This window comes from Periplaneta americana, chromosome 4 (genome assembly GCF_040183065.1).
Source record: "Periplaneta americana isolate PAMFEO1 chromosome 4, P.americana_PAMFEO1_priV1, whole genome shotgun sequence".
Lineage (NCBI taxonomy): Eukaryota > Metazoa > Arthropoda > Insecta > Blattodea > Blattidae > Periplaneta > Periplaneta americana.
The window spans coordinates 96537537-96552606 of record NC_091120.1 but is presented as its reverse complement, the minus strand read 5'-3'; the positions used below and the strand labels follow the sequence as shown (position 1 = coordinate 96552606).

At 37.2% G+C, this 15070-nt stretch overlaps 1 protein-coding gene across 1 annotated transcript in view; it reads left to right on the top strand.

Annotated features, from left to right (window-relative positions):
- Nucleotides 1-15070, top strand: part of LOC138698069 (methylcytosine dioxygenase TET-like) — a 540067-nt gene that overhangs the window by 469060 nt on the left and 55937 nt on the right. The window lies entirely within an intron of this gene.

Genomic DNA, 15070 nt, shown 5'->3' with positions numbered 1-15070 from the left:
CCTACTCAAAATATTACAGTTTTCGGGATTATAGTCGTTCGGTCTTCTTTAAAATGTTTTTCCCCAGTTCTTACAACCTCTAATTTCTATGTTAATGTACCGTGAGTCTTTCACCATTTATTCTGTGATATGGCGTAACAGTTTTTCTTAGCAGGTTTATACGGTGCAGTTTTTACTCTTCGTTGATTTTTTCCTTTTTTATTTCTTTGTTTTGTTTGTATCCAGCGACAAATGTTATTCTCTCTTATTTAGCATGTACCTAATATTCTGAAATCCACCGGTATAATTCAGTCGGCTGAGGCGCTTGCCTGTAGGTCCGGAATTGCACTCGGGCGTGGATTCGATTCCCGCTTGGGCTGATTACTTGATTGTTTTTTTTTTTCCGAAGTTTTCCCTAACCGTAAGGAAAATGTCAGATAAATAATCTATAGCGAATCCTCGGCCTCATATCGCCAAATGCAGGGTGAACCACCCTGGGCTAGACTCATAACCGCACTCACGGCGGCTGATTCATATGTAACGACGCTACCATATGCGGAGGATTCGTTCCGCGCTTTTGCGGTTAGTAAAGCGTAATGATGTACTTACAGAATTCAAAGTTCATGTTCGAAATGACGTCCTTGTGATATCTGGCAGGCTGCGTATCTCCTGAAGACTGGCCGCAGTTCGTTCTCTGAAATGGCTCGAATTTCGTGCCGAATATTTTGAGTTCTTCACTCAGCTCATTAAAAAATGGACGGAGTATGAACTGTGTATATCTTTGTTCGTTGACAGTTTCCTCAAAGAAAATGAGGCCAATCAGTCTTCGTCCGCTCATTGCACATCATACTCTTATTTTTATGTAATGTAGCGGTTGTTCGTGAAAACGGTGTTGATTTTCATTGTACCAGTAACGATTGTTTTGAGTGTTCACGTAACACTGAGGTGGAACCATTCTTCGTCACTATAAAAAATTAAGGTGGGGTCAAGTAGTCCATCATACACTGACTGTTGGAACCACATGCAAAACCTAAGTCTGCTCTGATAATTGCGTTCCGTTAAACTCTGAACTACACGAATTTTGTAAGGTTTTAATTTTAATTGTTTCGTACCTCTTATTACTGAAGACTGTGAACTTCTACCTGCTGAGCTACACGGCGGAATGATGTCGTAGAATTTCTCTCTAGTCAGTGGCCAATTCCATCTAATATCTCCTCAGTGAGAACACGCTTCACACATGTTCGTTTCTTATCCAATACTGATACAGTTATATGAAATTTCTTCAGTAAATTGTAAATCATTGCTTTAGAAGGCTCTGGCGAATCAGGGAATGACTGACGAAAGTTTGTTACAACTATTCTCCAAGATTCATATTTCACAAAATTGTCGTAAATACTCGTTGTTCAAAGCTATATTTCATAATGCACGCACTACTGCACTCTAAATGTACGGTATACAGCCCACACTCACTGTGTGAACGTGTTTACGTAACTAAACACGAAACGTACGCGAGCAAGAGGTCTGAGCACTGCGATGGCGCAGGAGTTACTACGCGTACGACTTTCCTCTGACGCCGGTTTAGCCCTGGCTGACTCTGTACCATCTCGCTATCACCAATCCCATCGACGCTAAATAATCTAGTAGTTGATGAAGCGTTGTTAATTAAGTACAAGAAAGAAAATATTCTTAACCTTACAGGAGAGCAGGAACAAATGCGATTATACAACTTACTTGTGAAGTATGTTTTTGCTTTTCGTATGGTCTCTGTAAAGACCTCCGTTCAGATTCTTAAATGCCGTCTTATTTTTTTATTATAGTAAAGTTGTAGATTGATCGGAGCTTCAGAATGGGAAAGCCGTGAAGTTTAAATTGATCTAAGCTATAATTTTAAGTCACATACAATACAATGATCTTACATTATTCCTTAGTTGAATAGTATAATTATGATATTAAGTGTAATTATCCGTTTACGCGTATGTGAACCCATGATAGTTTGGACATCCCCTATCTGATCGCATTCGTCACCAGTTCTAGTAATAAAAAGTCCTTCCCGGAATCCCTGCATCTACTAATATACCGAATTCAATGATTGATGGTAATTTTAGAGGCAATAACTGTGGTATATTACGGACGTGTTTAGTTTATATGCCACCATAAAACTGTAACATGTAGGATAGGAGATTGCGTCGGGCAAAGTTCAGCTTTTGTATCTAAACGGAAGTCCCTCCTTGCAGACATGGTCCACCGCTGTTTCATTCCGGAGGTAACTGTAGAAAATACTTCAGTGACTTTGCAGTAGAAAGTACACTTGTGCAGACACTCTGTAGTGCAGTTTATGGTTAGACTCTGATTAAATCTTTCTCCCGAGATTCCTTTTTCCTTTTCTTTGCATAGATCGTTACTACTTTTTAAAGGCAGATGCGAAAGTAGAAATAGCCTATATTATAATGTAGTCGTAAGAGGTGTGCTCACACAAGAGTGCGCACAAAAACTTCAACAACTTGAGAACACCGAAAGGAGTGTTGGAAAATAATGAGGAATAGATCTCTGGCCTAAAGGCTGGTTCACAATAAACCAGGAACGGAAAGAGCAACGAGAACGGAAATAATGTTAAAATAAATGTATTTAACAATATTTCCATTCTCGTTCTCGTTGTCGTTTCCTTTCCCGGTTTATTGTGAACTACCCTTAGGCCTAATTCATGTTGTTTAAATGACGGCGTTGATTGTAAAAAAAAATCGGCTATAATTATAAGTGATGATCAAAGCTCGGAACTTGGGGACTTGTGTCTTTGCACGTGGTTAAGAGACCGGACTCCAATATAAACAAACTCCCGCTTCCAGCACGGAGGTACTGTCAGGTCTGATGGAACAACATATTGATGATATTACGGTAGGTTGAAACACGTAATTTTCAGCATATAATATATAATAAAAATAAACATGAGAAATACTCGTATATCAACTTTACTGTTCTCCTCTGTACATTTTATTACAGTGTATGACTACGTACATTCCAAGATTTTCGAACCCATAACTTCTTCGCCTGTTAAACCTGATATGAAACGAGAAAAAATTATTTCCACGTTACATCAATTGATGGGAGCAAACTTAAAATACTGAACGTTTTCACTGTCACTGTTTTCTGTTCGATTTTCAGCAGTTGCTAGCTGATCTCATATCTGAGAAAGATAAGTATATCCTAAATTTTTCTCGAAAATAGTTTTCAATTTGTGTGTCACTACTGGGGCAGGTCCCTCTACGACTTGATCTATTGCTATGGACAAATTTTTCACCAATTTAAGGGACTGCAATGTCTTTCAATGAATGCATCTAGTTTGTGTGTGGCACAACTTACAAAATATAAACTCTCCATTCGAAAACAAATAATGTATCTCCTCTGAATTCATCGACGAAATTATGTACCTAAAGTTTAAAAAAGTAATAAGTTAGCAGCTTTTACTTGTTCTACATATTTCCTTAACTGGAAGATTTAATTCAATGTTATTATTGACAGTAATATACCTCTTTTTGGTTTCAGTTAAAAATAAGGATAATATTTATCTAAATATCAGGTCGAAACTTGCTAATATAGGAAAAATTATTCCTAGATTTCCAAAAGCTTCCTTTTTACCTCTTTCTATTTTTAAACTTCTATAATACACTTTTCGAATAACACGTATTTTCTAATTCTTCTTCTCTGAATGTCATTGGCTTCGAAATGACACAGTTTCCCCATCCGTCTTCCTGTTATTCGATGTGACCACTTTCTTAGTACATACGACTGTCCCTGAGCACTTACAGCGTGAGCTTTGTGTTCGTTGTACCTGTAACCTTACTCATGCACACGACACACAAATCCCCAAGTTCCGAGCTTTGGTGATGATATCAGATAAGTGCGTAAAATGCTAAGAATAGAAGAACTAGTTTTAAAAGGCGATATGATATGAATGGAGCGTTTTTTATTTATCAAGCATAACTTCCGGAAGAATCATTCGAGCTGATTAACACAACATTTGCCTCGGGAAAGAGTTCTGGGAGACTGAGCGAGAGATGATTCGACTTCAGCACTGAAAGAAGTAAGTTGTAAATATATTAGGCCTAAAAGAGAAGAACAAGACAATTTGGATATTTATGCCAGCCTTCCTTCGGAATGTATTACTATAACGCATTTTCTTGTCAGATACTCGTTTAGGTATTTAGAAACGTTAACGACAGTTACCAATCATATCATGGTCGAATACAAGAAAAGCACAACACGAATTCCCACGAAAACTTGAACACATTTAATAATTTTTGTATTTTATTACTATTAAATGTTGTTACCAAACCAAATTGTAAGGTTAAACTCAAATTACCTAAAAGCGCATAGCGTTCTGTAGGAAACGTGATAAATAATAATAATAATAATAATAATAATAATAATAATAATAATACCTATGTTAGTTAGTAGTCCGAAGATTGGTTGGAACTTCACAAGTGATACCAAGATGTTAATGTTATGTTTTATTTAACGACGCTCGCAACTGCAGAGGTTATATCAGCGTCGCCGGATGTGTCGGAATTTTGTCCCGCAGGAGTTCTTTTACATGCCAGTAAATTACTGACATGAGCCTGTCACATTTAAGCACACTTAAATGCCATCGACCTGGCCCGGGATCGAACCCGCAACCTTGGGCATATAAGGGCAGCGCTATGCCAACTCGCCAACCAGGTCGACTGATACCAAGTAGGCACTACTTTTGAGGCAACTAGGTCAGGAGATAATGGGGTAGGGTGGCCAGTTCCTTTCCCCCTCCATTGCATACATCGTCGACTAGCTACATTACACTAGTCAGAATTCAGATGTATACAAGCAATTGTTCTTCCGCTGACACATATCGTCAAGTAATATGTACTGTTTGATAATAGATGTACATATCAGCCAGAACCTCAATCACAGGAAGCTGGTAACAGTAATGATAAGAAGAAGAAGAAGAAGAAGAAGAAGAATAAACCATTTAATTTTTCGAAACATAGGTCTGTGGCACAACATGTAGCTGCTATAATCTTGAATCGTGGAAAATTAAAGACCTACTTACACTAGTACTATAACGCAGATACATCCTGTGAATTCTTAATCCCGTCTTTAGTCCACATGACTGGTTGCTCCGCTTTGTCTGCCCTGCGAGGGATTAAATCGAAAATCCTCGGCCAGTCTCCTGCACTGTCACGTACGCATTGCAATTTCCATGTTTTTCACGGATGTTGCTGTCAGTCCGAGGGATCGATGCGTCGTTTTCGTCTGGATAATTCTATGTTTGCGGACCCCAACCCTTTTCTTGCTGCACGAGCATGCTCTGTTAATGTATTCACAACATGTGTGTTCCACTTCGTACCCTCTCGGCCAGGCACTGTCTTGTCTTGATATTAAGCATTCCCCTCCCTATACCTAAATAATTGCTTTATTATTATTATTTATGAAAAGCGCTTGTCAAAATCATTGTATGTAAACAAGACGAGGTATTCGTATTATGACAGATGGGAGGAGATACTCGCTTCCCGCCCAGCCATATGTCTGACTTTTTCAGTAGCGGGCCGTCCTGTTACGTCAGATAAAATTCAAGGCGGTCCTTTCCTGCAGTTTAAAACCTATTCAAAATATAGGTCTTATTAAACTGTAACATAATGTTATCATTAATGGGAAGCTTCAGTTTTCTTTATTTCAATGTTGTGTCCGTGTTCTGTGTTCTGTTACTGTTATTAATTTCCTTAATTAACATTGTCGGCTAAAGTATTCGCAACTGTTATGATTAGACAGCTGAAGAAAAATCATTCGGATGTGAAGGTAACTACAACGCGAGTAGTTTGTCTCGTCAGAGGGTCGTTGTTTACGTAAGCACAGTAGGCATACTAGAGGCGCGTGCAGGTAAGAACTGTTTTCGAATCGATGATTCAGAAGGTGCCTGATATTTTGTGTACTTTTCTATAAACCCTTTAAAATGAGGATTGTCCAACGTTTTGAATGGAATATTGCAACTTATCATTCGACACAAATCCTGGCAAAAGTCGTATTCATATTTGAGGCAGAATTTGAACTTGAACCCTTATTTTCTTCTAACATAGAGCGACATTTTTCATGTGTTTCTGTGTATTACATTGATGTTCTGTCGATTGTTTTGTTATCTTTTTTAATGCACATACACATAACCGACACTTAATTGTTTCACCAGTATCACTACTAAAAATGTCGACGCCATATTCTTGTATTAAGGAATACACCCTGTGTTTTTTTAACATCTGTCTTCGGCATTATTATCACTTCACCGAACACAAATGAGTAATATGTTTACGTATCTCAATGTTCTCTGTTCACGTACAGACGAGGACTGACTGAGAACGCAGAGTGGCAGTTGTTTTCGTTGTTCGCGTGGTGCTCTCTGCGGACGGTACCGTGTTGTAGCTACCTACTTGGGAAGCATGCACACCTCATGGCAAAGTCTATGCGTACAGTACTTGTAAACCGTAAACATGACTTTTATTTGACTTTTTCCCGCTGTCTAGTTATGATACAACTCTAGTGCTGTGTGGAAACTACGATAGTTAGTTCGAATCTATCCTACGCCATTGGTGTTTACATAATAAATGTGGTAATATCTGCGTCTTGTTTACAGTAACATTCTACAGCTTTCAGTAACTACTGCTCTTCTTAAGACAATGAAGTCTTCGTTTTCCCCTTCAAGGAGTGCAAAAAAGACAGATCAGTATATTTTACAAATAGACGTGTCACCTCTGCTATTGCTGTAGACCTACGTTGTGTTACTTCTTTCTTCCTTGAACCATAAATTGTCGGCAGAAGTGAGACTGACAATACTGCGAGTGTAAGACAGATGCATCCGCCTGTCCTATTCTTCTTGATAATGATAACGATAACCAAACACTGATGTTGTTATAATGTTATACTTATTGATTGTTCATGGCACAGACAATATTCCGCCCAGGATCGTACTGTATAGACATCATGCCGTGGGAGCACCAACTTGTGCCCGTCCAGTATCAGGTTAAAAAAAAAAACAAATTTGGGATTGGGATTAGAAGATCCTTGAAGCTGAATTACATAAGTACTTTCAGGACTTCATACACTAACCCTTTTCGTTTTCAGTCATTCTGAGATCATTTACGAAGACCCGTCTGGAGTAGGGAGTTACTTTGTCTTGTAGTCATGATGAAGTGAGGTCATCGCCTGACGCTACACAGAGCGAACGTATGACAAGATCCAGGCAACCAGTCCGTGAGGAAGAGGGATTATAAATTCACTTCCTTTGCCGGATATCAAACCTGCATTCATTTTAGCCTGTCATCATACACATTACCGTTGAACTTCTACAGAAATATTATCATTATTATTATTATTATTATTATTATTATTAAATTGTTACAAATTAAAGTAAAATAGTCTGCTAGTTACAATTAAGCTTTTCGGATAAAGAACTAAGCCGAAGAATTAAAATCAGTATTTCCACTTATATACAATTTACATAACTTCATAAGGAGAAATATAGAAGAAATAATAATTCAAAATAGAATCTGATTTCAAGTAAATAAGGGTCAAAATATATAATACTTAGAGCTTTTCATACCCTAACTACAGATAATAAGTTCAAAATTCACATTTATATCCTACCCTTTTTAAAAGGTTAGCAACTTCAAGTACTTAAAAAAATCATGTATTTCATTAGAACAGTGTGAAAAGATAAATCAATATCCGAATACGAAAATTAAATAAGTATTGACTATGCAAGCTCATCGTTTCTGAATTGACAATAATATGCAATCGTAATCATTTAAAATATGAATGAATTAATGATTGAGTGAATGAATTAATGAATGAATGTATGGACGAATAGGTGGGGTGAATGGGTGGGAGAATGGAAGGATGCAGGCATGGATGAAGGGACAGAGAGATGGATGGATATACAGACATATAATATGGCAAGTCAATAGTACAAAGCATGAACTTAAAAAGCTGGATAAGTATTAATTAAGCATTTTCGAACATAAGGTCTTGAGAAAAATATTTTCAGCTTCCACGACTCCAGGATCGAAGAATCTTAATATGGTTTCCAAAATCAAAGGAAGTCGACTCAAATCCTACAAGTAACCAAAACTTCAGAAAAAATAAATTGTAGGCATCGTTTACCGGCCGCAATATAGACGTGTAATGATAGGGAGAATAGAGTCATTGTCACGTGGAAGCCATGGTCGTGATTTCGAATTCTGCATGAGACATTGAGGTTTTCCGTTGTCCTTGTCAATGTAATGTGCTGTAGGTTGAGTCTGTGCGTCATGATGACTTGCTTTACGAAAATCCCACTCTGTGTGCATTTAGTATTGAGATTAAAACCCCTTTCTAAAGGAGGACCAGTGGTCTTCATGGGCTGTCACATCATGCAGTTAGTTGGTATCGCTATTTACTAAATGTTCAAATAAGTAATACATTTATATACGTAGGTTAGTACTGTACTGTCTCGCTGCAGTTGTAGAAATTTAACTTTTGGGGAAACAAACGTTTTTCTTATATTTCTTCCTTTGCGTTTGTTAGATCTTTGTTTGGCATGGTGAAAGTCCAGTTTCAACCCCACGCAATTCGTGCACACGATGTAGACGTACCGCGTTATTGAACAATCCAATTAACGACACAATCATTCTCAGTACGTAATAACCCAAGGCAAATGCTGACTCATCGCCGGAATGAGCATGAAGCCTTGTAATAATTCAAGGGACGATAGAAAGCAGTGGAGTGGAAATCCACCACCACCACCACCACCCTACAGCCAGAGAGCTCGGAATATAATTGCAGCCGCTATGTATCTAGAGAAGTGATTACCAACATTCTCAATCTGCAGGCCATGTGTGGCAGTCGACTATACCTGGACTCCAATGGTTTATGGAATTATGAAAATAGGTCATCAAACAATGTATGCCAGCCCGGACAGGATTCGACGGTTTTCCGTAAATTATAGTTTAATCCAGCCATTGCTTTGTATTAAGCTCACTAATTTAGTATGGCTTAGTTCGTAACGGATTTCCATCCCATAAAATCGACATCTGTTCAAATCAGAGTAATTATTGTTCGTATATTCGCTATCGCCGCAATTTGTCTTATATCTTTTTTTCGATCTGATTTCAGTGTAATAACACGGCCACTTGTTTCTGCTTGTCTCTTAATTTTACACTTAGAAAGCGCTTGAATATTCTGAACATGAAATTTTACCATTGCACTGGCGTAATCTCGGGGTAACGAGTGATACTCGTGATTGGAACTGCGCTCGGGCATAGGTTCGAATCTCCCTTATGCCGATTACCTGGTTGAGTTTTCTGCTATGTTTCCCCTAACTATGGAGCGAATGTTAGATAATCCTACGGTAAATCCTCTAACTCATCTCGCCAAATACAGTAGCTCCAAAACAAACATTACTGAAATTATCGCTTAGCTAATGCGCATGTGTGCCTAGCAACCAAGTATTTATTTATGTGCAAACATATTTAGACTTACTGTAGATTCAGTGCTTGGCTAATGGTCGGTTTCTGGAACATCAGCTATCTATTCGATAACACTATTTGTCCGATAAGTGTTTCTGAAACCTCGGATAGCAGTAATCGATTGCATAAACCCTTCCATAACTTATCTGAAGATAAATGACTAGATAACTCCGTATGTACTATACTCCAACGAGGAGAAAGTCTGAGGGGAATGAAACGCAGCGGGGTGATGCTGTGAATGAATGCTGATGTCATAAGGTCACACATGTGGGTACACGCATCTCCATTGCCTAACACTCCAAGCACAAACGATAACACTGATACATATTTATACTACCCTAGTTACATAATTAGATCACGGTTAATTTCCTGGTCTTTTAATCCCTCAATACAAGAAATAACATATGCACGAGAGCGCATGTTTTTTAAACTGACGTTATAATGGTAATATTATCTATCTACTTCGCTCCAATAGATGACGCAATAGTAAGCACATTCCTTTCACGGTTAATCTCCTGGTTGGAGAATAGTATCCGATAAACATTCAATATGCGACTGAACAGTTGATACTGAAGCCAGAAAATCTTGATGTTACAAATATTGATGATGTCCAAGGGAATGCAACTCGGAAGGCTATATAATTAATTCCTATCTTAGTTAAAGAGTAAAATCAGATTTATCATATTTATATTGGACTGTGACAATAATTACATAAAGTTAATTTCAGTAAAACTGAAAAATTATGTCGGATAACAATTATATTCTTCATGATATTATGAGAGATTATCTTAAAATAAGCTAAAGTTTGACCTTTAGATACACGAAAAGATCAATATCCACTCGAAAACTCTGTCGAATTGACGTCCATTTTCAAGATGTTAGCTTTTGAATTGTATTCTCACCCTTATAACAGGAAAAGATGTTACGTAATGGTCTGTAGTCCTAACGAGTTCCGTAGTCTAATTGATAACGCGTAAGGCACATAACAGGGAGGCCAGTGGATCGATCAGACGCATTTCATTTTTTTTTTCTTCTAGTTCTTTTATTTCACTGTATCACTGTATTATTTTATAGTTTATATTATACTTTTGTCAGCTCTCTTTATTCCCATATTAATTATTTTATCACCTTCAAATCTAATGGTACATACGTAGGTAAATAGGTACATACGAACTTCAGTGGCGTGAATAGACGACAACCATCTCCTACTAAGAATTCTTGAAATATAGGAACAGAAAAGTGCAAAATATTTCCACAGCTAAATTCTTTTAAATGTCGTAGAAATTTCTTCCATGTTTGGTTTTCATGTTTACAGTGAGTAATTACAATCAGCGTTGGCAACTCCAATTCATGGAAGGCCTTAAAGAAACTGTGCTGAAATCGTTAAATATCCTTATCATTCTTGATAGATGTTATGTTTTATCCGCCGAGAAGTTAAAAAGTCGATACATTTCTGTATCAGCAAAAGTAAATATGTAATATTTTGCAGATAAATTGAAGTTCAAACTCAATAAGTTGGCAAGACTCCTCAAATCTAACTGGAAACACATGTCACCATCTAGCGGCCGAAATTAAAGCGTATTATCGAATGAATTTAATAGATAGATTTGCTTTCAGAAACAGACACAGACTTATCTATTCCATACATTTATGATACAGATAATGGAATAGATATCATTAGTTTTATGCAACTGGACATTAGTACTGCAATTATTTATGGTTGTCATAACAGAGGAAAATTCTTTATTGTGGATTATTTATTTCTGTTCATACTGACGCCTTACGTGTAAAACACATAACAACCCATAAATCATCATGGACTACAAATGACCAATAACTTTGATGAAATGTTTCACAAGCCGTCACCGAGTAACACTTATGTCACAAATTGTTGATGTGGACATAAATACACTCGCTTTATTCCAAGGCCACCTTGTCGAACGCATAATTTTCCATAGAACACATTTTCCTTATTCATCACATTCACCTAACCTTTCACAACCTGATGCCTAGGTATGGGTATGTGAAAGCAGTCCATCTTTATGAAGACTCCACCGACAACAATAATTTGAAGACCTAATTTTAAAAAAGGGCTAAGTGCCAATTTTTCATATTTCATTTTATTAAATCTAAAAAAAAAAAAAAAAAAGGCAAATTCATAGTTATGAGAATTCCATACTAAATGGACTCTGTCGTAGCTCAACTGTGGCTCATTCGCGCGTCAAAAGATGGCATCGGAGGTATCTCAGCATGTATTTGGCAGTGTGTTTTTAATAAATATACCAGAAAATTGTTTTTGGCGCTTAGCCCCTTTGGAAAGATAGGTCTTCAATTATTGTGGAATTACGCAGAAAAATTTCGTTCTCTTTCACCAACTGCAGCAACCTCTATTTGCAAATATGTTTGAAAATCTATGTGAACGTTATGAATGTTTTATAGAAAATAATGGAAAGCATCTTGAGCATATATATATATATATATATATATATATATATATAGACGTCGGTGGTCATGGAATTTCTTTTTTCAAAGATATGTTTATGTTCCAATTTATTAGAGCGCTTTACTTACTTCTGTAACTTGTAGATTCCTAGTTACATAAAAGCGCAGTCTATTTTTCTGTACCCGAGCACGAGCATGTGCTCATTTCGGGTATCTATTCATAGGTATTCATTTCAAATGTAAATTGTGAATAAATTTGAATTTGAATTTCCAGTAGGCCTACTGTTCGTTTCGCCGCATATACTGAGTACCATGTCACTATCACCAGTTATTCCACTGACGCTAGATAGTCTCGTAGTTGATACAGCATCATTAAATAATACTTTTAGAAAACATGAAATTTATATATGTATCTGTATTTGACTTCCTACCACATTCAAGAAGAACTAGGTTCACGAAGATGGCATGTAATTTATCATTATAGACCTATGCTTGCAAAAATTCAGTTTATCATGTTGTGAACTATTTGTAGTTTTTCTTGAACCATTATTCAAAAGACATATAAATTATAATTTACTGCGCGCCAAATAAATTCAGACAAACTTTTCTTTCCTGGATTGCAGATGAAAGACAGTTTTCAAATCTAATTATGTATCTGGTGTGAACAAAGTTACGCCCGATTTCTATTCATGCAAGCATACCCGATGTACAAGGATTGCTGCTATTATTATTAGTTTTGTGTGCGTAGGCGGTCTATTTGTCTTATATCTAATGTGCTATAATGGTTCACAGTTCTTATACCAATAAGGAAGAAAAATGCCCAGTCCTCGATATCAGACCTAATGGTATGGCATGGATTGAAAATGAAGGGTAGGGCAAGTCTGCTGATATGGACCATGACCGGTAAATTTTGCCGGCATACCTCTCAATCAGGAACAGAGTTTTTTTCATAGCGTAAATCCTAGCTTTATTTCCCTCCCGAAGAAAGATAGTTATCGCCCTTAAATCCATTGTCCTCGGTAGAGTTTTTACCTGCGAATTTCAGATTTAGTGGTAAACATGATAACCATTAAACCACCGATGACGGAAAGATAAGATAATGATTAATAATTTTAGTATCACATGAAGTTTTCTAGCTTAATTCCCGGTAGAGCACATCTCCCGTGGGAAAGCTTTAGTTTAGAAAGTAATGTGTACCATATACCCCTCTTACTCGCTCATTCTAACATAACGTTATCTGTTCAGCATATAAATAAACCACGACCTCCTTCCCTCCGTATTTACAAAACAAATAGCGCAATCTTCTCTGTATCCAGCGTGATTCTCGTCTCACAAGAGGCCTTGTTATCATTTCCTCAACTCTTCTTGAAAGTGGATAAAATGTATCCAGTTTGTTACTGGACTCCGTTCTCTTGTGATCAGTAGTCGTGAGTAAGAGCTTCGACCTGGCATATCCAAGGAGAAAGTGACTGAAGTGAACTTCCAGTAGCTAATTTGTATGGCTGTTTCATATTCCCATCTTTTGAGTTGAAACCTTCCGGTACGGTCTGAAATGCGTGGCTACATTAAACCAGTTTTTGAGACTGGTGGGGGGGGGGGATTATAGCCAAGAAATACAGCATTGAGGTCACTAATAAAATTCTTTCGTTATCCTTTTTATTAGTAGTTGATTTTAAAATTTAGTTTATTGCTGGTATACTACGTAACACGGATTGTGCGTGTATTATTCGTCTTAAAAGATGATATCCAGTTATCTAGCCTTAAGTCAACTCTAATGTATTGAGTAAGTGAACCACCTCTCGAATATAAAATCAATTACTAGACCTATATTATTTTGTCCTGTAAACCTAGTGAATTTTTGTTATAAACACATCTAATGTAATTTAAACAATACGTGTGCATCGTTAATACAAGTAAAACGCCAGTTTTTTATAATAAAAACATTACATTTTAAGTGTAATAAATATAGACTTATACCATAAATACAAATATCAGCATTTGTGCTACTGACATGGCCTAGGCCACAGTCTAGTAAATACAGTCACGAAGCTTGAGTTGTGAGGGTGCTAGGAACAATAGACTGTGCAGGTACTATTTTGCATTGTCTGTAATGAGACGATAGTAGCGATCCTAGTGGTTAGTAACTAATCTATGGATGCATATTTACTAAGTATTGAGTTTCGTGACTGTATATACTAGATTGTGGCCTAGACCTTAGGGGTAACAAACGTGACTCGTGCTTCTAGGCTGAGCTTGAGCGTGAGTATTTTACGAGATTTTACCCAACTGTTGGACTAATGTCATACAATACTTCCATGCGAATCCTCGAACTCATCTCAGCAAATACCATTTCGTCATTACCAATTCCATCGACGCTATATAGACTAATAGCGCAATTGATACAGTCATTAAATAACAGATTTCAGAATATCAACATATATTATTATTTCCTCGTTGGTGTGATTCCTCACGAAGGGAATGAGGACGCAGAAATATGGATGTGTTTGAATTGAACGACGGCCGACTTGATGCTCGCTTCGCTTCTCCTTTACGACCCAGCACTGCGACCTAGAAGATCTGTTCCGTTTAACTCTCGAACTGACATTCTGGTGGAGGCAGATAAAAAGTTATTTTTTTTTCTTTCACCATGTTAATAATGTCAAAAGAAGCGCTTATACAAATTTTGGCCACTCGACTGCAATTACGAGGCCGTCCAGAAAGTGATTTTCCCTGAGGCCTTTACAGAAAAAAAGCACAATTGCATGGAAAGATTTATTGAAACAGATACAGCAGTTGTTGCGCTATTTGTGAGCATATCCCCCACTGGACTTGAGACATTTGTCATACCATGGGATCAATTTTTGTATCCTTGTGTCGTAGAAGTCAACCGCCTGGAATCAGAACCAGCATTTGACAGCACCTTTCTGTCGAGCCCATGATATGACAAATGTCTCAATTCCGATGGAGAATATGTTTAAAAATAGCTCAACAATTGCTGTATCTGCTCCAATAAATTTTTCCTATGAAATTGTGTTTCTTTCTGTTAACGGCCCCTGGCGAACATTTTTTTACGGCCTTCGTAATTTTGTCGAGTGGCCAAAATTTGTATAAGCTCTTCTTTTGACATT